The sequence below is a fragment of the Protomyctophum bolini genome (genome assembly GCF_963924005.1).
Source record: "Protomyctophum bolini genome assembly, chromosome: 15".
In the NCBI taxonomy this organism is placed as follows: domain Eukaryota; kingdom Metazoa; phylum Chordata; class Actinopteri; order Myctophiformes; family Myctophidae; genus Protomyctophum; species Protomyctophum bolini.
This window is the reverse complement of record NC_137876.1, coordinates 24,027,938-24,040,509: the sequence shown is the minus strand read 5'-3', so window position 1 is coordinate 24,040,509 and position 12,572 is coordinate 24,027,938.

Genomic DNA, 12,572 nt, shown 5'->3' with positions numbered 1-12,572 from the left:
TGACCTCTGCTCTTGGATGGCTCTGGTCTGCATGATCCTAGTCTGTTTCCCACAGGGACATGATGAGCTATGCTTAACTATTACTGGGCTAAAAGCAGTTTCAAACTGTTTGACCTCGAGTGTGGATTGATAAGTGAGACCACAAGCGTGTGTTGATTAGTTGGGCCTACTTGGTGTTTGTGATTGACTATCTGGCAGGAATATAGATTTTTATATACAAAATATGTAATAATATATACCTATGGGTGGGTCAATGTGCTACATGTGTGGTATTGGTAAACAGTGTAGCAGCTCACACAGGATAGAACTGGCTCGTTTCCTTTGACATATCAGAATATGTGGGTTTGCATTGTAGCCTACACAAACACAGGTGTGCGCGCGCGCACACACACACACACACACTCACTAATAATAAACACATACTGGCACAAACACCCATACAGGTACAAACTCACACATATGGTGTCAAAAGGCTCCCAGGGCTCCACTCGGAAGCATTTACCCTGCCGACATCTCCTCCAACATCATCTCCCCACACCTGAACCAAGCTGCTAATTGCCCTGCTGAATCATCATGGACACCATTTCAGTTTGAGCAGCATGCAATACTCACAGTTTCCTGCACCCGCGCCCAAGTTCCAACCACATATTTATTTTGGAATGACCAGTGTTGTTCGTCAAGGATTCAACTTGAATTATAAGGGTTGTTCACACTTAGCACTTACAATAACAATATTGTTGTTCACAATTGTCTTCATTATAGTCGTGGTGTAAACTATGCCTTCCACTTGAGTTTTGTGCACTTCAGAGTAACTAACTATATAATAGTTATTATAGGGTAGTTATACATCGTTATATGCTTGGTGTGAATTATACTATCCTGGGGTATATTGTATATCTTCTGAACTGACCGATTGTGTTAACCAGTATGGACATTAAGTGATTTAGTCTATTAAGTCTATTCTTTAGGCCTAATCCAATGCAGACTGCATATCGGTTATTCCTGTCATTGTTTTATTTCCATTATTTAAAATTATTATTCCATTATGAATTATTCCTGATTATTCTAATCTATATGCTATGGCATAATGAATTAAGCCTTTGATTTAACAGTTTTCTCTGTTTATTGTACACATCCCGATAACGTCTTCGATAAACACACCTAAACCAGTGGTTAAACCTACAGTATACATCACATGCCTCCCTCCTTTAGCTTTATTTATTTTTATATATTTTTTATCCCATGATTTTGTAAACGATTTTTCACCCCTGTGTCAATTACCTAATGTGATCCTGGGCTCTACACATCCTCCCCCAACCTGGGGAGAGCAACGGACTTGAACTCATGTTTCCTTCATGTATGAGTGTCCAAGTTGCTCCTTTGCACCTGACAGGGGGGAGTTTCCCTGGTTGAATTTTTGCCTTATATTGGTGGTCTATGGTGGGGTATAGACTCCAATGCATTCCGTAAACTTCCGGGTTCAGGCCTTTGTCACTATTCGCCAATAGAAGTCTATGTAGAAGGGCCTCCATTGGACTGGCCCCATGAAGTGAATGGAGTTGTAACTCTGTCTTACTCTATGGCTCTGGCTAGGACCAACATTTACATCATTTATATTAATGTTTTTGTTACCGTTTATTATTCTCACAAAAAAAGTGCGAGGGCAATGATTTGTACCCTTACACAGGCCTATACTTGTATCTAAGACAGGACAATGACAATTAGTATTGTAGTATTGAAGTCGAAAACTCTTGCTATAATGTGGCTCTAACAATGTCCCTCTTGTGTGACAGTGTGCATAGTCCCGGGGAAACAAACAAAACAAAACATGTGCACACAGCTTTATCATCATCAATAGTGATGATACGATATTTGGAACACAGTCAAAACGTTACCATAAACCAAACAGTGTGTGCAAGCCTATCACTCAATAGGCTTTCTGTCAGAAGCACGCTTATAACCAAATGGACATAGCTGGTGACTTCAGTGGGAGGCTCTATGCTAATTAAACAAATATTCCATTCCATTCCAGTCATGCCTATGGACTGGAACACAGAAGGCATGCAACACGCTTTGAAGATGGTAATATGTGGCTTTGTGACCGACAGATGCCTGCGGTTGGTCATGCCATCATGTGGCATCATTCATTGCCCACCAATGCCCACTGGACAATTGGGACTCTTTCACACCAGTAAATGAGTACTATTATGCTGGCTGCTTTGATGTTCATGAACAAAATAAATCATATCTAACTCAAGGCTATCAAGTTACTGTTATACATTCCAACTCTATATGTGAAATGTGTGAATTTCAGACTAGTAGGCTCTGTAGTCTGATGAAGAGACTGTGTGCTACAATAAATAAGTGGACATTGGAGCAGGCAATTTATTCTCAGGGTTTCTTTTTTATTTTCAAATATTGAAAATGGCAGATCTACAATCCATCACATTGCAACACGTTGTGAGCTTGAAATTTGCTGTTTTTGTCCCACACAATTGAACAACGAAACATAAAATAGGGCTTAATTGGCAAATCAGACAAATTTAGTCGATTATAAAAAAATCTATTCAAATTGTTTCAAGTCAATTCATAGCTATATACAAAACAAATTGTAATCATGAAAGAACTGCACTTCTAGACTTCTTAATTAAGTATCCAATACAATAATTTCTAAGAAATGTGTCAATAGCATTAGCTGCAGCCCAATTTGTGCAAAATATGCCCTTTTCTCAGTGCTTTCTGCACGGCCCTGGGGAAAAGCAGTGAAAGGTAGGTTAGCTGTCCTCCTACAATAGTACCCCTCAGTACAAATTCCTTACATTATACAAAGTAGGCTACATCAAAATGACTAAAATAGACCAAAACCTACCCAGTCAATATGCTCTTGCTCAGGCTCCCACTGAAGATCCACAGCCTGGATGTGGTTAAACCAGGAAAGGACCTGGAGGCTCTGGAAGTACAGAGGATAAATTAGTCTAACAATTGACTAACCCTGTCCCCATGTCAAAACCCCATAAAAAACTCTTTTAAAACCCCATTTTCTACCCTTTACTGACTCCAGCAGCATAAGTACTAAGCTGTACACCTCATAGGTCCCCAACAAACACTCAAATCAGGCCTCTGGCCAAACATGAGGCCGCAAACCATCACCCCTTTTATGCACTATCCTTAAAGAGACAGTGCTAGCTACATTTAGACCAATTCTTCTTTGAGAAAGATTATCAAGGACGTCAGTATGGTTCATGCTCTACAGTTATATGTGACACTGTCTGCAACCAGGCATTATCATACAGCCTATAGGGGTTTATTTATATACAGTAGATGAGGTGTTTACTGCGTCACCTCCTCCTCAAAAGGCGTTAGTCCGACATACCAATAGTCCAACATACGAGGCCTGTTAAGACTCACCCGTGGCTCCGACATGCGGTTAGGTTTCTGGTTGAAGTATAGTTTAGGGTTTGGGATAGGTTAATAGGGTGTCGGACTATTGCGTGTCAGACTATTCTAATTTACACTAATTCTGAGGCTGGATAGCCGGACCGTTTGTTCATTTTAGAGACATGTAAGAACTAAGAAATATTTTTTTTAAAAAGGTTAACATACTCTCGGCACTCTGTGTACTGAAACCCATTCTTTTTTATAAATGTAGTAGGCCTAAAATGTTTTTGAGCATCATACTGATGATGAGGAAAATAAACCACGCAGTATTAAAATGAAGAACTGATGAAGCTATACGTTATTAGTCAGAAATGTAAACAGCAGTAAGACATTAAAACTAAAGGATAACACAACCATTGTGGTCCTAATACCTTTTTATCCAAACACCGGCTTGAGTGCAGTAAAACCTAAAACTGATGCCAAGCTGTTTGTTGATTTTTCATGAGCTTTCGACCCCACCTGTTTGTGGATAAACGCTCTAATTACTTTGGTGTTGGCTCTAGTTTGGCTTAAAGTTGGATCCTTGATTTCCATTTGAACAGAACGAGTGCATGTCAGGTGAGCTCTCTTCATCTGCATGTTCAGCCCCTGGGGTGTGTTCTCTCACCACTCATTTATATTCTGTATAGACGAAGCCATGGAGCAGTGCCCTGTAGGCCAGGTGTAGGCAATCAGTGCTGCGGCGTAAAGCTGCGCTTAATGGTACACTGCAGCTATGTCTGCGCCGCTGTGCCCAGGGCATCCCTCCGTGGATTTGTCTATACAGATGACTGTCGGAGCCAGTTTGAGAATCGATATATCCTGAAGTTTGCAGATGGCTCGGTTGTAGTCAGTCCCGTAAACCTAAATGATCAAGTCAAGGCCCTGCATGTGGTCACACTGGTCAAAACAAATAGACACATTCCTTGGCACTCACAAGATAAATGTGTTTTGTTTGTTTGTTTTTTAAAGTTAGGGTGTGTGTGTGTGTGTGTGTGTGTGTGTGTGTGTGTGTGTGTGTGTGTGTGTGTGTGTGTGTGTGTGTGTGTGTGTGTGTGTCAAGGGTGGGCCAGGTGAGGGGATATGTAAATGTAGGCCATGGTAGTTGGTTTCTCTCTTACAGATGCAAGATCTTATACACAAATACACAAGACAAGATTGAAATGACTGGTTCCTCAGCATTGTAGCAGGAAACAACAAGAAAGAAAGAAAGAAAGAAAGAAAGAAAGAAAGAATAGCAACATTACTGAGAAATATTAATCATACTCATAACACAGTTTGAGGGTGCTTGAAAGTTCTGGGTGCATGGTTCCTACTTCTAAATACACTGCGCAGTACGTGTGTATAAAAAAATTGCTAATTACATGTATATTATGTTTACTTTACTTTATTTATGTACTGAGTTGCGGTTCCCACATCTATATGTATGTGCAGTGTGCACACTGCACAGTATACATAGCTAATGACATGTAAATTATGCTAAGCATATCCTATTTCTTTATTAGGTATAGGCTATGGTGTTTGTTTTTGTCTATTTGTTTTCAAACTAAATGTCTATGTACTCAGTTGCTCACCTTTGGCGAGCCTTTTACAGGAATCAATCTTTTCAAATGTATGAACAACAAAAGGTAACATTATGTAATATTTGCCCTACCCAAGTCTCTTCATAGACAAGCAAATGATATTGGTTTACCTTCCTGGTGTGTTAAATATCATGTGATTATAAGTCAATGGAACCTTTCCCATGATATCATTAAAAAAAAACTAAATTAAACCGGCTTTGGGCACCTGAGTCTGTTGTGTTGACATTTGGCTGCAGGTGAAATCCAGTATGTTTAAAGTGCCTCTTTTGGTTTAAGTCTTAAATGTATGTATTTCATTCAATTTATCAACTGGACTCTAGAGATAAATCTTTTATGTAAGATATAAAGCGCAGCAGATCTACAAGCTCAAACGTCTCGAGCTTGTGGATCTGCTACTTTTGCTGCTTTTGTGTGATGCTGTAGTATGGTCAAATTAGAGCGTTAATTTACAGATTAAAAAAACAATTACTCGAGTAAAGTAACGCGTAGCACTTGAGTAAATGTACTCAGTTACTTTCCACCACCACAGATTAGAATGTCATTAGATATCCTTGATGATGAGTCATGGAAGGGTTGCCCATGACAACCAGGCCCAGGAAACCAGATCATGGGGCGATTGGCCTTGTCATCAACAGCTGGTTTTCACTGTCCAATCAAAAAGAGAGGATTTTTTGATTGACGGGCTTGCCTGGGGTCTGTTTGGTATCAAATGGAGCGAAGCAATGTTTTTCTTTCCTTCTTCTAAACAAGGTGGTGAATTCCTCGACTTATTTCCATCTCTAAGTCAGTGGTTCGGCCCACATTAAAGCCCACATTAAAACACGCCAGCCATTCGGCTGCCGTATTAAAGGTATGGTTAAAACAAGTGTTAAATAGCTCTATATTCTGATTTGGCTGATTAGGGGTGCACCCCCTCCCCCAAGGCACAGCCGCCCCTCGGACAGGAGGGGAAAAATAATAATAATTTTAATCAAAACAGATTTCTGTTACTAGGCCTAATAAATATGCTGTATCACAGTATCGGCGCATTGTCCTGGTTAATTGCCTGTGTCAGTTTGTTCATGCATGTGGAGAGGGAAAGCAAAATACACTTTTCTGCGTGAAAATGCACGTGCACGTGCATTTTGCAGCACCTCCTACTGTAAATATCTTCCCACTGCGTATTATGAGTATTCATTGCTTGTGTTTGTTCAGTAACAGGATACAGATTAAATAAATTAGAAGTGATGACACAAAGAAATGAGCAGACAAAAATGGAACTGGAACATTATACAATTTTAAACTGATAATACTATCTCCTGAATGGTTTTCAACCCACCTGAAAATGTTTTTTCTGTTGAGCTGGACAGAGGGGAGACTCCTGTTTAATGACAAACACAGTCTATATAGTCCTCCTGTGAGTCCGATTACTAACACTATGCGAAACCCTAACCCTAACCTCAGTCTTAACCGGCCACGTAGGTCGCTAACCCTAACCTCAGTCTTAACCGGCCACGTAGGTCGCTAACCCTAACCTCAGTCTTAACTGGCCACGCCTCAGTCTTAACCGGCCACGTAGGTCGCTATAACCTCAGTCTTAACTGGCCACGTAGGTCGCTAACCCTAACATCAGTCTTAACTGGCCACGCCTCAGTCTTAACTGGCCACTTAGTTCGCTAAACCCAGTCTTAACCGGCCACGTAGGTCGCTAACCCTAACTAACCTCAGACTTAACAGGCCACGCCTCAGTCTTAACCGGCCACGTAGGTCGGACTAACGGGGGTCGGACTTATGGGCAGTCCCCCAACCAGAGGTCGCCCAGTATCACCCACTGTTTGAACAAGGGAGGAACAAGGGAGTCTTCCATTGCCGAAGTATCAGCCTATGAGCCAGCGAATGCTACATTGTTTGCCTGTAGACCTGTGTGACTCGTTCCCCGGTTGGAGACACCCCAAGAACAGCAATCGCTGCATTCACCGGACAGGACAGGGATCCACCTTTCCAGTTCCACCACATATATAAGAGCATGTTCATTTTAATGATCAATCAATTGATCATTAGTCTCAAGACAGACTGTTGACTCAGGGGGGGTTGCTGTTTGCCGATGGGATTCTCAGATTGATTGATCCTTAATGTATTCCATTGATCAATTAAACTAATGCAGTATGAGTATACTATCACAATGAAAACGTTTATTTCAATGTTTTAGAGAAAAAAGTACAATGACATTTTTTCAACATTAAAAAAAAATATATATATATATTAATGTTATATCATCATTAAAATCTTAGTGTTTTGCAAATGATTTGGTGGCCCACTTTCCTCATGGCCTAATTGTACATAGGACTATGTACATATAAAGGGCTTCAAATGATTGTGATGCTGAATTAACACATTTAGCTGAGGACCCCCTGGGACACCCGCAAGGACCCCATGGGGGTCCCAGGACCCCACTTAGAGAACCACTGGCGGAGAAACCAAAGAAGAATCAAACTCTCACCACGTAGGAATAGAAACTCCATACATCCTGTGCTCCTGTCCTGGCTCCGGTCCCAGGGTGATCGCTCAGTGTTCTTGGCGGTACGTTCCACAATTAATCAGTTCATGTAATATAGGGAGAGAGGTGTGAAATATCCTGTTGCAAAAAGCATAATGGTCAGGTGCATATGTTATAATATAACCTCTTGCAAGGGAGTATTATTAGCAAACTGTATCGTTAAGCACTTTCAACCCATGGCATCCCTATGTTGGGCATGTCATCGTAGGCGCAAACATTCCAAAAATGTAAAATAAATGAATAAATACGTTAACCCCTATAGATTATGACAATGTTCCACTGTTGCTATTCTAACCTGGCTGATATAAGGTACAGCAGCAGTGAGGACAGTAGCCTATGTGAGGAAGAGATAACATACAGACATGGAAATCTTGCATTGTACAGTGGCATACTTTCAGGAGAAAGAAGCATAGTGCCCCCCACACACTCACGCACGCACACGCACAGTCGCACGCGCACACGCGCGCGCACGCACACACACACACACACACACACACACCCCTTTTTCCATTACAGTCACCAAGCTCTCATCGGGGTTTGAAACAAGATCCCTCTCTCTCTTTCTCATTCTACCGATCTTTCAGTTTTGTCTTTCTTACAGACACGTGCACGCTTTAGTACTTATGGTTGTCCATCGAGTCCGATGATGCACACACGCACTCACGCACGCACGCACGCACGCACACACACACACACACACACACACACACACACACACACACACACACACACACACACACACACACACACACACACACAGATAGTAATCTCACTGCTTAGTCATACCCCACCCTTATTTAATTTCTCTCTCATGGGGGGTTTTGTGGGAGGGACATAAATGTGCCTCCCTTCCCTTCCCTATATGTACATCCACCTCAACTCTGACTGAACAGGCCTTTGTTTGTATCTCTCCATATCTTTCTCTCTCCATCTCTCTCTCTCTCTCTCTCTCTCTCCCCATCCCCCTCTCTCTCTCTCTCTCTCTCTCCCTATCATCTCGCTGTCTCTCCAACAGGTGGTTGACGTAGTTGATCTGAGTCAGCCTTTGTAAAGACACTGAGAAGAGTGTGTGTGCGCGCGCGTGTGCACGAGTGTCGTGCACGCGCGTGCGTGTGCGTCGCACGTGCATGTGTGTGACCTGCAAGCGTGTGAAACTGGGGACATAGACAAAGATCTGGATGAGATACCACTTTTTCACTGTACTGTACTGTACTGTACTGTACTGTACTGTACTGTAGATATTTCACAAGGAAATATTTCCTAAGTCCCTACTTATAAATTTGAGAATCAAATGATCCAGGGCAGGTAACAAATACCTGCCCTGTCCTGAAACAACAAATGAGAAAAGATGTGATAAGAACATGCAAAAAATAGTTATCTATAGGCTACTCAGCTTGTGCTTCCTAAAACAGGTTTATGGTTAGAAGAAAATGTGTTAAAGAAGATCATATAATTTTGATAATACAATTGTACACTACTTACTGCCACATCAAATAAACATTTGTTTGTTCCAAACATTATGTTATGAATATACTTCTGTCATTTCTTTGTATGTGCGTGCAGTTCCCTGGGTGAGCTGGGTGGGTTATTTTATTTATTTATTTGTTACAATGAGCGATAGCGTCATCAATGTATTTGCTTTCCTAATGCATTTTCAACTTCCCTGCGTATTGTCCAACTTGTAACATAGATTTGGGCACGCTTCCAGTGATTGCATTAACTGCTGTAAATGCAATAATGGCGTCGGTTGCATCAGACAAACTGCCTCCCCATCCGTTCCCGGAAGCTTTCTGGTACTCAACAATATGCCAGGAATCCTCTACGATGGTGAGGCGATATCTGTTTCCAGCATGTGCTACTCTTTGACTAATTGATGAGCAACAAACTCTAGTGCATTGTCTTAAAGCCACACTGACATGGCTGCTGAATCTGTGTGCAAACAATATAGTTTCTATATAGTATATAGTATATAGTTCACTGTAATGTTCTGAGGCTTTAGATGCTGGTAAAATACGCAGAAAACTCCTGTGTTCATTTAACAGAGTGTACAAATGGAACCAAACAGACCTGCAAGTGTACTGTGTAAAAAGTTCTGTTATTTACAGCTAGTATGAGGAGGATACACTTGCAAAAAACCTTTTCTCGGGCTTTCAACAGTGAAGTGTTTGTGGAATGCACACTGCCGCTTCAAGGACCCTTGAAACTTCATGTGAGCCATATAGGCTCCATGGTGGACGATGCTATTCAGCTATTCACCTCAGTCACTGCCACCCCCCACACCTGCAACAGGAGTAGCATCTAACATTCCCTTCCCCCTTCCACTCAATCTCCCTCCATCTTATCACCCTGTGTCTTTTATTTGTTCACGAGTAATCCTCTAACATAAACACCCCCCGCCCCCCACCTCAACTCGGGTTTCTCCTTACATTTCAGGTAGGGGGGGTTCTGTGGAGAGGGGTTACTCAGGGGCGTCATGCGCTGGTGACCAACTAAAGGAGTGCCCTAGCTCTCTCAAATACCTGAGTGCACTCCGCTGGCATTAAAGATTCATCATGGACCATGGTATAATATGTGGTATAAAATGTGGAAAGCAGCACTACATCAGGCCCTCCTTGGCATCTGATAATAAAAGTAGCAACAGAGAGAGAGAGAGAGAGAGAAATTGAAGTAAGGGGAGGGGAAACGATGGTCACCCATGCTTACACCCTACGTAGAGATGCAAGGATAACATGGAGGATAGAGACAACAAGTGGTCAGCGGGGGGAGAGTTCGGGAGTGGCAGAGGCGTGGTTTCATTACTAAAAAAACTAGACGATGGCAAAAAGGTGACCACTTCATCCCGATTTAAAAAAAAAAACTGTCAAGCTTGTAGAACTGCTATTTTGGAGAAGAAAAAATATATATACAGTATAATGCAAAAAAAAGTGATTAATGAATGTGTGGTTGTCTATAAGTGTTGATATAAAATCAGATTAATCTGTAAAAAATAAATAAAACAACATTCAGAGGATGAGGAAATATGAATAAAATACCAGAATGTTGAAGTTAAATGCAAAATGGCATCCCCTTGGAACCACAAATAACATCCCCATGGGTGGGGGGATTAAAGGCCCCGAGTCAAGTCTAGCCCTGGAGCAGATAAGGTGGGCTGGACAATGAGCCTATTGTCATGTGATCAGGGTGGGATGCGGTTCCCACACTGCAAAACAGTGAGGGGCTGCTGAACTGTGTGTGTGTGGGGGGGGGGGGGGGTGGAGGCGGCGGTGGCGGCGTGGGGTAACAGCAGGTGAAATCCTGAAGTCAGTCACAGATAGCGCCAGGTAACTTACATGGGGTGCCCAGGTCACCAGCTTTTAAATTATTCACCTGCTCTTGGTCAATTATTGAAGTGTTTTTCTTTTTATTTGTCCTGTCCTGTGTTGAGTGTGTTCACACCCTCCACACATCACACACACTAGTGTGAAAGCCGTTTCGTCAAAGTCATACATCCAATGTATAGAAACTTCAGTGGAGACAAACACTCTCAATGCCAAAGTCTGAATTGGTGGTGAGCTCATGTCATTTCAAGGTTAGGAAAACAGCAGTGAATTTAAAGGGTTTGTTTAAACACTCTCAATAAGAGATAAGTTCACGCTTGTGAAAATAGTTCATGGAAAAACAAATGTTTCAAAATGTGGGTGCCAGCTCCCAGCATGAAACTGGTATTTTGCCTCTCATACAGAGTGGCCACTTCGTTTAATTTCCCAGAAGTCAATTTGGTCAAATGTTTAGCATTGTAAGAGGCCATCTGGTACAATTTAACCAAAACAAACATTAATATAGGCTTTGTATATTGTGTCTTGTAAATCATTAGCCTGCCAACTGGGAAAAACTGAACAGAATGGAAAATATTAGCAAAGGATGCAAATTAACTAAAATGTAAAGAAAATGCATGTCCGTCACTCTAGTGTAGAAAACGTCAGGTGCTGCAGGTCTGCCTCCATTACATAATTTGTAAGGTAAAAGTATCCGATCTAGAAGCTTGTCATCCATCTCATGAGCAAAGAAAAGCTTAAGATACATAGGCCTAGATACAACTTAAGTGTATGAGCAGAGCAGCAACACTCGTCCCTGGTACCGTTTCAAAACAAAGGACCAAAGTCTGAGAGACTGGTTAAGGCAGTCAGTCAGTGGCCATCCCAGGGAGACACCGCAACTTTCAGAACCATAGGCCTTCTAGATTCAAACCCATAATCCTCAAGGCAATTTTAAAAAAAAAAGTGCTTTTCTAAATACCCAAAGCACTTTAACACTAGGAACAACTTTAATTCAAGAAAACATAGGGCAAGTAAAATATTAGTGCTAGGGGGGATTTAAGTATTTAACTGAAGTTTAGCTACCAAGATAAGTCAGAGAGACGTTTGGATAACCCTTGTACCATGGCATTTAGTTCTGCATACACTGCTGAAATTGCTACAAACTAGACCTAAGCCCATTTCCTAGCCAAGGCTAGTAGGCAACCCATGTTCAATGTTTTATAAACTAAATTCACCCACGAATCAGAGCAATGTGAAAAAGGCAAGAAGATACAGGTGAAGTGGGAGCCAGATCACAACATGATCCAAAACCGAGTCACGCATGGGTCCAGTGTAGCATAAGGGACAGTGCAAATTAATGAAATGAGCAGCTACACTTACCAGAGGGTAGACACTACTAGACAGGTAGTCAGGCTACAAGGTGCAAGCAATATAGTACCAAACCAGATTAAAGGTTTAATTTTCTTTATTTACAATTCGAATTGTCAAGTACATTTCAGAATAAAGCTTTAATCAACAATATAAAAGCCTAAAAGCATAGCACATTACAATTTAAACCACATGGTGTCAATTAGTAATACAAAAGTTTGCCAATTTTATACAAATGACTTCTTAGTCCAGCAAGTATCCACCACGTGATTAAAAGCACAAAGTGAGTAGGGAGGAACGTGTCAAATAGTCTCCGCCAAACGCGTCGATTTCCCGTGGAGAAAAAAAAATGACAAACTATTAAACACAACG